The 14,271-nt window shown below is 46.2% G+C and overlaps 1 protein-coding gene across 1 annotated transcript in view; it reads right to left on the bottom strand.

Moving 5' to 3' along the window:
• Window positions 1-14,271, bottom strand: part of DNTT (DNA nucleotidylexotransferase) — a 1,058,258-nt gene that overhangs the window by 765,506 nt on the left and 278,481 nt on the right. The gene's annotated exons all lie outside the window — the stretch shown is intronic.

Genomic DNA, 14,271 nt, shown 5'->3' with positions numbered 1-14,271 from the left:
CCACAATGGTGGTATGGGACGTACCCACGCCCCTCAGAGTGTGGGTATGGTCCGTACCACCATTGCAGTGGTGATGTAGCGGTACGCGTGTACGGCCCGTACCCACGCCCCCAGAGCGGACAGACATATGGGGGTGGGTGCAGAGGACTCCCAGCAGTGGACAGAGACATGGGGGTGGGTGAAGAGGACTCCCAGCAGTGGACAGAGACATGGGGGTGGGTGCAGAGGACTCCCAGCAGTGGACAGAGACATGGGGGTGGGTGCAGAGGACTCCCAGCAGTGGACAGAGACATGGGGGTGGGTGCAGAGGAATACCACCACACGACAGGGACATGTGAGGGGTGGGTGCCCATCACTCCCAGCAGTGGACAGAGACATGGGGGTGGGCGCAGAGGACTCCCAGCAGTGGACAGAGACATGGGGGTGGGTGCAGAGGACTCCCAGCAGTGGACAGAGACATGGATGTGGGTGCAGAGGAATACCACCAGTGGACAGGGACATGTGAGGGGTGGGTGCCCATCACTCCCAGCAGTGGACAGAGACAAGGGGGTGGGTGCAGAGGACTCCCAGCAGTGGACAGAGACATGGGGGTGGGTGCAGAGGACTCCCAGCAGTGGACAGAGACATGGGGTGGGTGCAGAGGAATACCACCAGTGGACAGGGACATGTGAGGGGTGGGTGCCCATCACTCCCAGCAGTGGACAGAGACATGGGGGTGGGTGCAGAGGACTCCCAGCAGTGGACAGAGACATGGGGGTGGGTGCAGAGCAGTGGACAGACACATGGGGTTGGGTGCAGAGGACTCCCAGCAGTGGACAGAGACATGGGGGTGGGTGCAGAGGACTCCCAGCAGTGGACAGAGACATGTGAGGGGTGGGTGCCCATCACTCCCAGCAGTGGACAGAGACATGGGGGTGGGTGCAGAGGACTCCCAGTAGTGGACAGAGACATGGGGGAGGGTGCAGAGGACTCCCAGCAGTGGACAGAGACATGGGGGTGGGTGCAGAGGACTCCCAGCAGTGGACAGAGACATGGGGGTGGGTGCAGAGGACTCCCAGCAGTGGACAGACACATGGGGTGGGTGCAGAGGAATACCACCAGTGGACAGGGACATGTGAGGGGTGGGTGCCCATCACTCCCAGCAGTGGACAGAGACATGGGGGGGGGTGTACATCATTATCAGATGACCACAACTCCATGGGTGAATGTATGTATCCCTAACTTTGGACAATGATGATAGTGCCATAACAACACATCACTGACAGCAGTGTCCCACTCCCAGGAGGATGGATGTCTTTCCCCCACTGCATGACACACCACATGTGGGTGTGAGGACAAATAACACATGCATACCCACCCCTGGAAGATGCAGCACAATACACACACTGAGATCATGCCACAAGACTGTATAGTCATGTCACTGCCTAATAAACTAAGAGAGCCAAAGAGAACACACACTGTCACGCACATCCCAGGACTGATAGGAATGTTCAGGTGCTGGGCCAGCCACCAAGATGTTGTCTGTCATGGAAGGAATAGGGTGGAGTTCCCACAGATACAATGGCCACAATTGTGAGTCAGGTGTTCAAATACCCAGCAGAACAAGTACCATATGTGTACTAGGCTGGGATTACACACATACATTGTGCGGAAAAGGGACAATTTCTCCATGAAGGCATGGCAAAATACTCTATACACAAGTACAGTGAGTACCAAGGATGGCACAGACGATGCAGCTGGAGACATTGCTGAGCAGGCATGGCCAGAGTTGAAGGGATCCATCACCAACAAAGGAAATATAGACACAGGGCAACACAACAATTGTGCAACTCTCTGCAGGGGAGATGTCAGGTGCCACAGAGGAAGGAACACCCCTTGGGACAATGTCTCCAAACACAAAGAGCATACACGACAAAGAATCTTTGCAGAGATCGCATGATGGCACGCAGATACCAGGTTCCACCCCATGAGCAGCAGACCACAACATATCCCTGAAACATAACACATGCCCACAACTCCAACTCCTGTAGCATCAGCATCAACATCAATACCTGAAATGCAAGACTTTTCCAAAGAAAAAAGAAAATGCTTTATTCAGCATGAAAATAATAATGTGTAAACAAGACTATTCACAAAGGCCAATGGCCAATCCATATCAGCAGTCCTTGGGGGGGTGTGGTAAATATTCTTTGTTACCTAATACTGAATTTCATACGGAATCTTTAAAATAAAGTAAAAATAGCTCAGAATAACAAGAGGCAGAATCCGTGGTATAAGAGGTTTTCTAAATGGGCTTTATTCCATCAAAAATGGCCGACTCGAGTCGCGGCCTTCAGGTTCCGTCACCACGAGGGTTCAGGAAGTGAAGTACAATACTTTATTGACAAGAAGTAACTTTTATAGGTCATACCCTTACAATGAAACAAATGCAAAAAAGGCGTAACGATTGATAAGATAAATTAACATAGTGATACGTAATTGAAACTAGGCGTAATAAGGAGCAAAAAGAAACATGATTGGCTCTGGTTATCTTACATAGGTGGATCTATACGATAATACTTAACATAGATGCGTGCGCAGCAGTATGACGTGTGATTGACGTGCAACTAGGGGGTGAAGGGGACTTGACATTTAGCTCTACATGTGGAGACGAGAAGTCTGGGGGGTCAAGTCAACCTAATCCCAAATCATATCTAACATCCTATGTTTAGAGAACTATGTTATCCACAAGGAAGGACTCTCGGACAGAATCTATTCTATACTAACTGTGTGCGCGTGTACAAGCGTCTAAGTGTCTATATGAGATGCGAGGGGCAGAAAACTTTCCATGGCAACAGGGCTATGAATCACTTGCAGGAGGACGGAAAGGCTGAGTCCTTTGCTTGTGAGCTAAAGGAAATGTTTACCTAAATTACTAGACAGGAATGCATCGGCTGGAGAGCAAAATAGATAATTCGAAGGTGAAATACAGCTTCTTGGCAGGCAGGCGAAAACTGGCCGAGGCAGGCACCGTTAGCTGCACAGGGAGTAGGACAAAGTTCATGGATACAGATGCGAGCTCAAGCTGAAGCTGTCAGAGACAGAGAGCAGGGAAAGGCTTTGAGGACAGAATCGGGCCTACTTGCCTGAACTGTAAAAATGTAGTAACTTAGCCATATAAAGTCGGTGGCCTTTCATACTTAGGAATCGAATATCCAGCCCATCGATGGCGAATCTGACAGAGAACATGTCGACGGTAGACACACATATGTTTGCGTCTTAGAAACTGGAACTGGAGGGAACATACATGTACTTGTAACATGCATATAGAACCGTTGGGGTCCAAGATAGGGGACATAACTGATCAGGAAAATCCACATTTCCACATTCCCTCCTTGTCCCCTACTTGCCCTTCAAGAGATATCAATCTTCATCATTCCATCGATTTGCTCATGGAGCATCATTTCTTCTTCCTTCTTCTTCCGGTATTTTGAACGAGAACTGTGATATGGAATGCATGATGTGGCACACAGACCACAAATCGCTGGTCCACATTGCAGGCATAAACAACAACTGAAGAGCATAAGAAGGCCAATACCTAGGAAGGATAGAACTCTCCATCCCCAGGCTGATACCACACTCCAAAACCACCCGGACCACGTCCAAGTGCCTGGATTCTCGTGTATCTGGCTTACAATCTTATGAAGGCGTGTTATAGCTTTATATACAGATGGCGAATTTTCTGGTATGAATATGCAGCAGCTGGATCCGATGACCCTGCAAGCTCCGCCCCTATCGGCCAGGATGACGTCAAGGACAAGACGATTCTGGAGAACAACAATTCTCATCACTGATTGTTCCTCTGTCAGATTGCCTAGGGCGGCTATAGTCTCGTTTACTACAGCTTCAAGAGTCTTGGTGAGCCTGCGTATCAGCTTACTATTTGATACGGTACCTATATAGGGAAAGATACCTTTATTGAAATCTACATACTTGTCCCATGCCGTCTCAGTATAATCGACAACTGGGAGATCTCTACGCTCTCTTTTGTGTACTAAATGAACATTTCGATAATAATCGGGGGGAGCTAGGAAAACAGGTGGCAGAAGGAATGCTATGTAACAGGTACCATCCCAATCTAGAGGCAGACGCATATATGCCGTCTGACCACATATAAAGTAAGAATGGCGAGAAGCTCTAAATGAAGATTTACCTTGATCACTATATTCTACTGTAGTAACGCATTGGCTATGGCCCATATGTATGGAACCAACTTTTCTCACACATAATTCACCCTTAACTGGAAATACAGACATAGTGGGCAGAATTAGTTCAACTTCGGATTTGACATTCAAAATCATAAGATTAGGCGTAAAATTACCTAATTTATACACTTCATTTTCTAAATCAGTTCCTGTTCTACTGGGGTGACCCTCCTTATTGGGGTGACAGACTTTGAATAAAACTAGATTCAGATTTCCCCATATCCAATGTTGTTGATAAACTGCTGTGTCTGGGTCTATGGAATTTAATAAACTAAACCATGCTCCACAGGAGCCATTGTGTGTGAACGGATGTGGAAAGAAAGGCAGAACTCCTTTGTTATTCTGATAGGGAGGGAGTCGGCCACACACCCAACAATTGGTGGCATTGTTAGTCTGATGGGAATGATGTAACATACTAATGAATGTGTTATTGCGCAGCGCAAGTCTATAGGACAACTCATGTGGGGGTAGGTCACTAAAAGAATGTTCATCAGTTATATTGAAAGCACGTTTAGAAACAGGATAATACATATGCAACAATATGCTTGCAGTAACTATTAAAAAACTCAAGGAAAACAAAATTAATAAAGTCACAATACAGTGGCTACGCAGTAATTTACAATAAGCATGTCGTTTCATTATGATTCTGGACTCTACATCATTCAGACCTAAGGGATACATGTCGGGACAGATTCAACCGCTTCACCTTGGAGAGGACTTAAACAATCAAATCGTCCGACAGTTTGGATCTGGACCTGAGTTTCTGCTTATAGATTTCGGTGCTACTGGCCTCAGCCAAGGGTAGCTTTGAGTCAATGGGGGAAGACACACGGGGAGTACTGTTTGTGTCAGGAGGAAGTCCATGAAATTTCTTGATATGGCTGGAATGCACCCAGCCTTTTCTTCCTTCGATCTTCACAGCTGTTCTGGTCGTCAGCAGGACCAACTTAGGAAGCCTCCACCTTGGCTCCAGTTGGGTTTTCCGATCGAAATTCCTGACGAGAACATAATCGCCGGGAATTACATCATGAGGTTTCACCTCGGTGTTGTCGGGAAAAGCTGCGACTACCTGTGAACGACAAGATTGTAGTGCAGACATCAAGGAAGCCAGGTAATCTGTCAGCATATTACAGTCAACATCAGTTATTTTACGGGGTATAGGCGTCCCCCACATATTCGGTGGTCTACCAAAGATCACTTCATAAGGGGATAGCCCTGTTCGAGAGTGTGCTACCATTCTTATGTAAAATAGTGCAACTGGTAAGGCTACTATCCAGTCAACACCTTTCTCCTTACATATTTTAGACAATCTGATTTTCAAAGTTTGATTATGTCGTTCCACGAGACCTGCTGCCTCGGGGTGTCGGACACAGTGGAATTTCCACTGATATCCCAACAAAAGTGAGACATGTTTCATTAATTCGGATGAGAAAGGCTGGCCGTTATCTGAATATACAACACGTGGTAGCCCGTACCGTGGGAAGAATTCTCGAACTAACTGTTTGGCAGTAGTCGGGGCCGTGTAATCTGATACGGGGTACGCCTCTGTCCAACGGGAGAGAGCGCAGACAACTACGAGAACATATTTGAATCCTCGACAACGTTCCATCTGAATATAATCCATCTGGAGAACTTCAAAAGGATGGTCAGGAGGCTGAAATCCACCCTGCTCTACGGGAACACCCTTTCCTGGATTGAACTGACAACATATCATACAGGTACGAACTTTTTGTTTAGCTGCTGCTCGTAAATGTTTGTTGAACCAAATGTGCTGAATGCTGTCTAGCATAGCCTTCTCTCCTAAATGTGCTGGACTGTGAACTGTAGCTATAATGGCTTGAACCATGGAATCAGGGAGAAACCATACAGATTTCTCCTTCGTCATCCATCCTTGATCTGTCTGGATCCCTCCTAGTTCAGTCCACTTCTTTATTTCTTCTGCTGTGGCATGTGTCTGTATGTCAATTACGTCAAGTGCGGGATCCTTAATTGTCATACATTGTGTTGGTGCCTGAACTATTGGCTTTGTCATGTCTAATGTGCGATTCTGAGCAGTCTGTTTAGCTGTTCTGTCAGCTAAATCATTGCCTTGAGAAATGATATCAGTAACCTTCGTGTGTGCTTTACATTTCATAATCGATATAGCAGTGGGTAGATGTATTGCGTCTAACAAGGCATGAATGAGGGGTCCGTGCTGAATGTGGGCACCATGGGAGGTTAAATAACCTCTCTCTCGCCACAGCACGCCGAAGTCGTGTACAACTCCGAATGCATAACGTGAGTCAGTGTATACATTAACTTTCTTATTTGTGGCTTGAATACAGGCTTGCGTTAGAGCAATAAGTTCTGCTGCTTGGGCTGACAAAGTATCTATACAATTTGTCTCAATAACTTCAGTGTCTGTTGTGACTGCATACGCGGCCACTAAATCTCCTGTACTTGTTCTCATGCACGATCCATCTACATACAACGTCAGGTCTGGATCTAACAATGGAACGTCTGTCAAGTCTTGTCTAGGTTTCGTCTTTATTTCAATGATTTCAACACAATCATGAGCTAGTGGGTCTGTTCCAATTACAGGTAATAGTGTAGCAGGATTCAATGTATTACACCGTCGGATCTCTATGTGTGGTTGAAACAATGTCAGCTCATAACCGGTAAGTCTTGCTATGGTCAAGTGTTGTGTTTGTGTTCGGTTCACAAGAACCTCTACTGCATGTGGTACTTGTACTGTCAATGGATGTCCTAACACTATGGCATCGCTTTGTCTGATTGCTAAAGCTGTCGCTGCCACTGATTTCAGGCATGCAGGCAAAGCCTGAGCTACGGGATCTAATGTACTGGAAAAATAAGCACATGGCTTGCGTGATCCTGCTTGATCCTGAGTGAGTACTGACAAGGCAGTACCTTCGCGTTCTGTGACAAAGAGTGTAAAATGTTTGCTATAACATGGTGTTGCTAAAACAGGTGCTTGACATAAAGCTTCCTTTAGGCTTTCAAAAGCTTGTGTATGTTCCTGAGTCCAAGGGAGAACAGTCGATGTGGCTGCCTCCTGTGTGGTTAACTGAATGAGTGGTTTTGCTAGAAATGCATACTGAGGGATCCACTGCCTACAATATGAAGTGAGGCCTATGAAAGCCCGCACCTCCTTTTGTGTCTGGGGTATTGACATGTTAGCAATTAACTGGATGCGATCTGGTGTGAGCTGCCTTCCCTCCTTGGACAGCGAGTGACCAAGATAAATAACTCGCTGGACACAGAATTGCAGCTTAGAAGGAGACACCTTGTGCCCCTTGTCGGCTAGAAAATGTAAAACTGTCAGAGAAGCCTTTTCACATTCAGGTCCGCTTCTCGCGGTGATCAGCAGATCATCGACATATTGAAGCAGTGCAGTATTGACTGGCATGTGGATACTGTCAAGTTCTCGTTTCAGTGCTTGGCTGTAAATGCTGGGGCTTTCTGTGAATCCTTGGGGAGCGCGTGAGAATTTAAAACTGCGCCCATTTAAACTGAATCCGAACAAATATTGGCTTTCCGGATCTATTGGGACGCTGAAAAAGGCATTCTTGAGATCAATTACAGTAAAGAATGTTGCTTCGGAATCAATTGCTGTCAACAATGATGATATATCAGGGACCACAGGGAATTGTGGTACAATACACTTGTTTAGTTCACGCAAATCAATAACCAATCGATATACTGGTGGGGCAGTAGGATCAGTTCGTTTAAGAATCGGAATTATCGGTGAATTACATACATTGGAGTCTGTTTCTACAACTACTCCCTGGGCAATCAGCTCATCAATGATTTTCAGCAAAGCCACTACAGCATCATGCGGTAACTTGTATTGTCGCATTCGTGGTAGTACCACTCCTGCTTTCAGTGTGACTCGATAGGGTGTAATGTTCATGCAGCCAACATCCGTAGGGCCTTGTGCCCATAGATGTACTGGTAAAGTCTGTAGTCTGGGATCCATGTCCCTAGACACATAGTGACCTTTAAAATCACGTAAAAACAACCTTACTCCTTCCGGAGAACAACATATTATGGCTCCTAATGCTTTCAGAGTTTTAATTCCTAACAGATTTTCTGGGCATGATTTAGTAAGCAGTAAATCTGTAGTTCGTGTCAAAGGTCCTATCGTAAGTGGTAGAGGCTGTGATACTTCATTAACAATAGGTTTTCCTGAAAAACCAAGGGAAACATTTTGAGAGCCTGAGAGGGGTGCCCCTGGAACTTCACTACGTTTTATAGTTGTTCGACTTGCCCCTGTATCGAGTAAGAATTTTCTATCTTGACCTAATAATTCACTATGTACATAAGGTCCTTCTTGATCCACAGGAATCTCGATAAGCGGTAAGTCAACTTCCCTCTCTAGGCTTGTTCATGCGTAACGCTGATACTCAGGATATTCATACTGTGCAGTCTGATACATTTGTCGTGTTGTGGTTTGTGTGGCAGTAGCAGGCAACGGTGGTGCAGCTGGCACAAACTGTATGGGTTGCTGTGAGGCTGGCATGGACTGTTGCTGAACTGGCATGGACTGTCCATGCTGCATAGCTCCTTGTTCATTCTGATCTTGTCTAACTAATCGTGGTCTCTCCTTTGCAATGCCTGTAGCTATATTACGTTTCAGGACTGGACAATCGTGTACATAATGGCCTAGTTGTTTACAGTAATTGCAGGTTCCTTTTACAGGAACTGCAGAATCACCAGAATGTGTCACACCCTTTTTGTGACCATCTGCTGGTACTGTCTGAGAAACTAGCATTTTCATTTTTGTATCCTTCATGCGTCTATGCTCGTGTTCTTGTTCATCCCTAATTCTATTGTGATGATACTGTAACATTTGCAGCATTTGCGACGGAGTGTTACTTTGCCAGGTACTCTCGAATTTCAATATTCTATTCTTCACTGGGGGCAATGCATTTTCCACTAATTTTGTCACAAATAGATGTGGATATGAGTCACTACTTGCTTTTATACCACTATTTATACCAAAACATTTTTCAAATCGAGTATAATAATCGCTTGTGTCTTCATCTTGCTTTTGTTTGCAGGCTGTGATTGCACCCCAATCTTCCTTTTTTGTAGTTAATAAACGTGGCAGTACCTGTACTAGTAAACCTGGTAACAGTTTAACTTTATCCCCGAGCCCTGAACCTGCAGTTCGGGCCCTTTCTTCCTCTGCTAATGCTGTCCAGTCTATCTTTTGGTCTCCCACTTCCCACTCTTTTTCTTTCAGTTTTTCATAAATGCCAGCAGGCAAAAGCACCTTTAATATCGTCATAATATCAGGAAAGGTGTACTCTCCCATTAGTAACATGTCTTTAATTTCTCGGTGGAAACCCGCTGGGTCTTTATCATGACTAGGTACTACTTTCTTCATTTCTAATAATTCCATTTTTGATATGGGTGTGTAAACAAATACACGGTGAAACTCATTGTCTTCGCCTTTTATTGGGTGCACTTCTCGTAAGGGATTTTGTCTATCCATATAGTACGGCGCTCTTTCTCTGCGGGGCAGCGAGAGAGAATCCGGACTTACAAAAAGGACATACTGCTTACGTGACACTAATATCTCTTTAATTAGCTTGTTACTAGAACCTCTCCATCTGTTTGTGAGTAGTTCCGTTAATATATCAGGTAAAGGACCAGGGTCAGCATGTTGGCTCTTATATAATATGAGGAGTTGCTGAATCATATAGATTCCAGCTAAACGTTGTTCATCTGTACTGAGATAAAAAAACGTTTGTGCTACGGTCTCATCACCGTATTTTTCAGGACTGTCAATCCAGTGAACAGCTGATCTGGCTAATTCTTGCTCATCCATGGAATCGAGGAGGTGGTAACCCCTTCGTTCTCGTAGTATTTTATCTGCGGCTTGAAACGAATGTTCAGGAGACTTCAGATTTATTACAGGCGTCGGATACGTTCTGCTATTATTTGGACATACAGAGTGTATGGGATCAGAAAAACGTCTAGTATTTTCACAGGATCTTCCTCTGCCTACATAGGCTATGGTCTCTGACTGTCTTGCGGAATTCCCTGATTCGGACACTTCATCTTGCTCGAACTCGTCTGTTCCCAATCTCTCTTCATGAATACGCTCTATTTCTTTACGGATTTTTCGGCACATGGCTATTATACAATTTTGCTTATCGTGTCTCCCTTCTGATATATTCTGACTCCATCTTGTAAGAATAAGCATTGCATTCGGGTCTACCCCCGGACGGTCTTGATTTCTGATCACACAGTTTATGAGGAAACGTAACAGTTCCCCCTGTATCTCTACTTTCTGGAATTCCATAGCTCTGTTAATACATCCTGGATCTCGTCCTGTTTGAACAAAATGATATATGTTATCTAGATGCGTAATCATCCCTGGTAACCTCGCTAAATACTCTGCGGCTCGCCTGATACGTAATGATGCCAGGACCATTTCATCCTCTTTACCAACCACCGGGTCATATCTACAATTTACGAGGAGTTCTTTAAGCGTACGTTCACTTACGAATTTAGGTGTACGTGAATGCGCTGACTCTTGAAAAACAAGTTTATTTATTCTGGGTGGTGTAAAGGTACTGCTAGCACCTCCCGTGGCCCCATCTGGGGCGTCGGGTGTGAATGGGTTCGTCGAACGTGACACAGCAACTATGGGTGTCGATGCCCCGGTAGAATCGACTGCGGAGACAGATGCGGAAACAGATGTGCTTGCCGAAGCTTGCGTCGGGACTTGCTGTTGCACGGGTACAGATACCTGATCCTGACGTTGAACCCCTCCGCCAGACGGTCTATGTGGTGTGGCGCTAGCATACTCAGGAGCTGCATCGTCTAGATATGAGGAAAGAAAAACATCTTCTGCGGTTCTGGGATGCCCTTTTTGATGTACCTTAATTGGAAATAATGGGGGTGGCAAGTCTTTTGACATCTCTGTAACAGCCTTAGGTAGTCCTTCGGCTAAAAGGGGATACATACCATTCATAAGAGCATTCCTCTTTCTATTTACTTGTTCTGATTTCACTCGGATACCTTCCTCAATTAATAGATTTTCTTGAACTTTATTTGAACTTTCTTTACTCCTCTCTTCTTGTCTACGTGCTTTTTCTGTACGTCTATGAGATTCTTTACGCCATAACTCAACAGCGTCTTTCTGTGACTGTCTGACCTTTCTTTTCCATAACTCTTCCTCCACTTTCATGATGCACTCTGCATCCCAGGTTCCCGCTGCGGGCCACCTTTGACTTTCCGGCAATCCCTTGGTATAATCTACCCATAGATCAAGAAACAATATGGCATCTAAGCCATGCTTATGGTACATAAAATGCCCTGGAGTGTCCCTAGGAGGAATAGGAACTGCTTCTTCAAGCACCCCTTTTCTGGTGGTAATCTGTCTTAACTTCGAGAAAAGCGGCATATTGACAACTGATCTGATACTTACTCTTGAATTCACTTAATACGAAAAAAACACAATAATGAACAGTGAACAATGAACAATCATTCATACCACAATATTTGAACACTTTAAACATTAAACATTAAACATTTTAACAACGACCGACAATGATGACAGTCTGCCTAACTAATCACCACGCTGAATTCTTGACAGTAACTGAATACTTCGGAATACTTGATATACTGCTAAACAGTACATATACACTGCTAAACAGTGCAGACCGGATTTGTGTACCCAAATCCGTCTTGACCGGCACAACCTATGTGCGCGTCAACACGCCTCCCCGGCGATGGTACTCACCGAGTAGCTCCTTGAAACGGAAGGCCTCAGAGAAAGGACAGGACTCGATGACTGCGGACAGCGGACCCTCTGGACATCGGGATTTCGAGAAACCTGGTGGGCCTCTGTATACCTCGGATCTTGCTCTCTCAGCTAGGCTCTGGTCGGGATACTTCGCACTTCTCACCGCCTCGTCTGGGTTGATCGCAGCCTCAGTCACCCCCGCTTGACCGGAGGGAGTTTACAGGAAATCCTGCTGGTACGCGTTTATGGTCCGTCCAGTTGTGGCAGGAGACCGGGCCTGCAACGCACCGCCGGCGCGTGAGATGAGAAAGTGTCCCTGTTCGGGCGCCATTATGTGGTAAATATTCTTTGTTACCTAATACTGAATTTCATACGGAATCTTTAAAATAAAGTAAAAATAGCTCAGAATAACAAGAGGCAGAATCCGTGGTATAAGAGGTTTTCTAAATGGGCTTTATTCCATCAAAAATGGCCGACTCGAGTCGCGGCCTTCAGGTTCCGTCACCACGAGGGTTCAGGAAGTGAAGTACAATACTTTATTGACAAGAAGTAACTTTTATAGGTCATACCCTTACAATGAAACAAATGCAAAAAAGGCGTAACGATTGATAAGATAAATTAACATAGTGATACGTAATTGAAACTAGGCGTAATAAGGAGCAAAAAGAAACATGATTGGCTCTGGTTATCTTACATAGGTGGATCTATACGATAATACTTAACATAGATGCGTGCGCAGCAGTATGACGTGTGATTGACGTGCAACTAGGGGGTGAAGGGGACTTGACATTTAGCTCTACATGTGGAGACGAGAAGTCTGGGGGGTCAAGTCAACCTAATCCCAAATCATATCTAACATCCTATGTTTAGAGAACTATGTTATCCACAAGGAAGGACTCTCGGACAGAATCTATTCTATACTAACTGTGTGCGCGTGTACAAGCGTCTAAGTGTCTATATGAGATGCGAGGGGCAGAAAACTTTCCATGGCAACAGGGCTATGAATCACTTGCAGGAGGACGGAAAGGCTGAGTCCTTTGCTTGTGAGCTAAAGGAAATGTTTACCTAAATTACTAGACAGGAATGCATCGGCTGGAGAGCAAAATAGATAATTCGAAGGTGAAATACAGCTTCTTGGCAGGCAGGCGAAAACTGGCCGAGGCAGGCACCGTTAGCTGCACAGGGAGTAGGACAAAGTTCATGGATACAGATGCGAGCTCAAGCTGAAGCTGTCAGAGACAGAGAGCAGGGAAAGGCTTTGAGGACAGAATCGGGCCTACTTGCCTGAACTGTAAAAATGTAGTAACTTAGCCATATAAAGTCGGTGGCCTTTCATACTTAGGAATCGAATATCCAGCCCATCGATGGCGAATCTGACAGAGAACATGTCGACGGTAGACACACATATGTTTGCGTCTTAGAAACTGGAACTGGAGGGAACATACATGTACTTGTAACATGCATATAGAACCGTTGGGGTCCAAGATAGGGGACATAACTGATCAGGAAAATCCACATTTCCACAGGGGACACATGGCCATGCGTCTCCCCTAGCTTGCCTGCACATCACAAGAGTGTTTTGTCGACTGGGGGGGGCCTCATGTGGGGAAGGACCAGGCACCGCAGTGACAGGAGGGGGAAGGGTAGGTGTGGTGGGTGCAGGGACGGACGACTCCACCACAGGGGGTGGGGCAGCGCCAAAGGTGGAGGCAAGCTCGGCGCTGCACACTTCTGCCACTTCTTCAAGCGTCTCCCCTGCACCCAGAGAAACAACAGGCCCCAAGGAGGGGGGAGGGGTCGGAGGGATGGGTTGCAGCGCTACTGGGGGAGGTGGTGGACGGGCTGGGGGACTTAACTCCCCTACCCGTGGAGTGCCTTGACCGTTTCCGGTCAGGTGAACAAGTGGGGCTGAGGCCCAGCCCAGCAAAGTAGGCCTCCTTCTTAGAATCTGGGGCAGGGGAGCCAAGGGGAGTTACATCGGAGGGACTGGGGAGTGAGTCATGTGGACGAGGACTGTGGCTGCGTGCCTGCCTGTGTGCACCAGACCCAGTGGGTGTGCCTGCTACCCCCTGAGTGTGTGTGTCAGGAGGTGTGCACTTGCCCTTACGTGGTGGTGTGCAGCTTGTGTCTGGTGGGGTGCGTGTGTGTGGATGTCTGGGTGTGCTTGGGACAGGCATGGGTGTTGGACTTGTGGATGGGCCAGGGGTAGGGGGGGAGGCAGCGCTGCAGGTGGCTTACTACTGCCGTCAGTGAAGAGTCCAGGGACCT

This window comes from Triturus cristatus, chromosome 1_2, assembly GCF_964204655.1.
Source record: "Triturus cristatus chromosome 1_2, aTriCri1.1, whole genome shotgun sequence".
In the NCBI taxonomy this organism is placed as follows: domain Eukaryota; kingdom Metazoa; phylum Chordata; class Amphibia; order Caudata; family Salamandridae; genus Triturus; species Triturus cristatus.
This window is presented reverse-complemented; position numbering and strand designations above follow the sequence as displayed.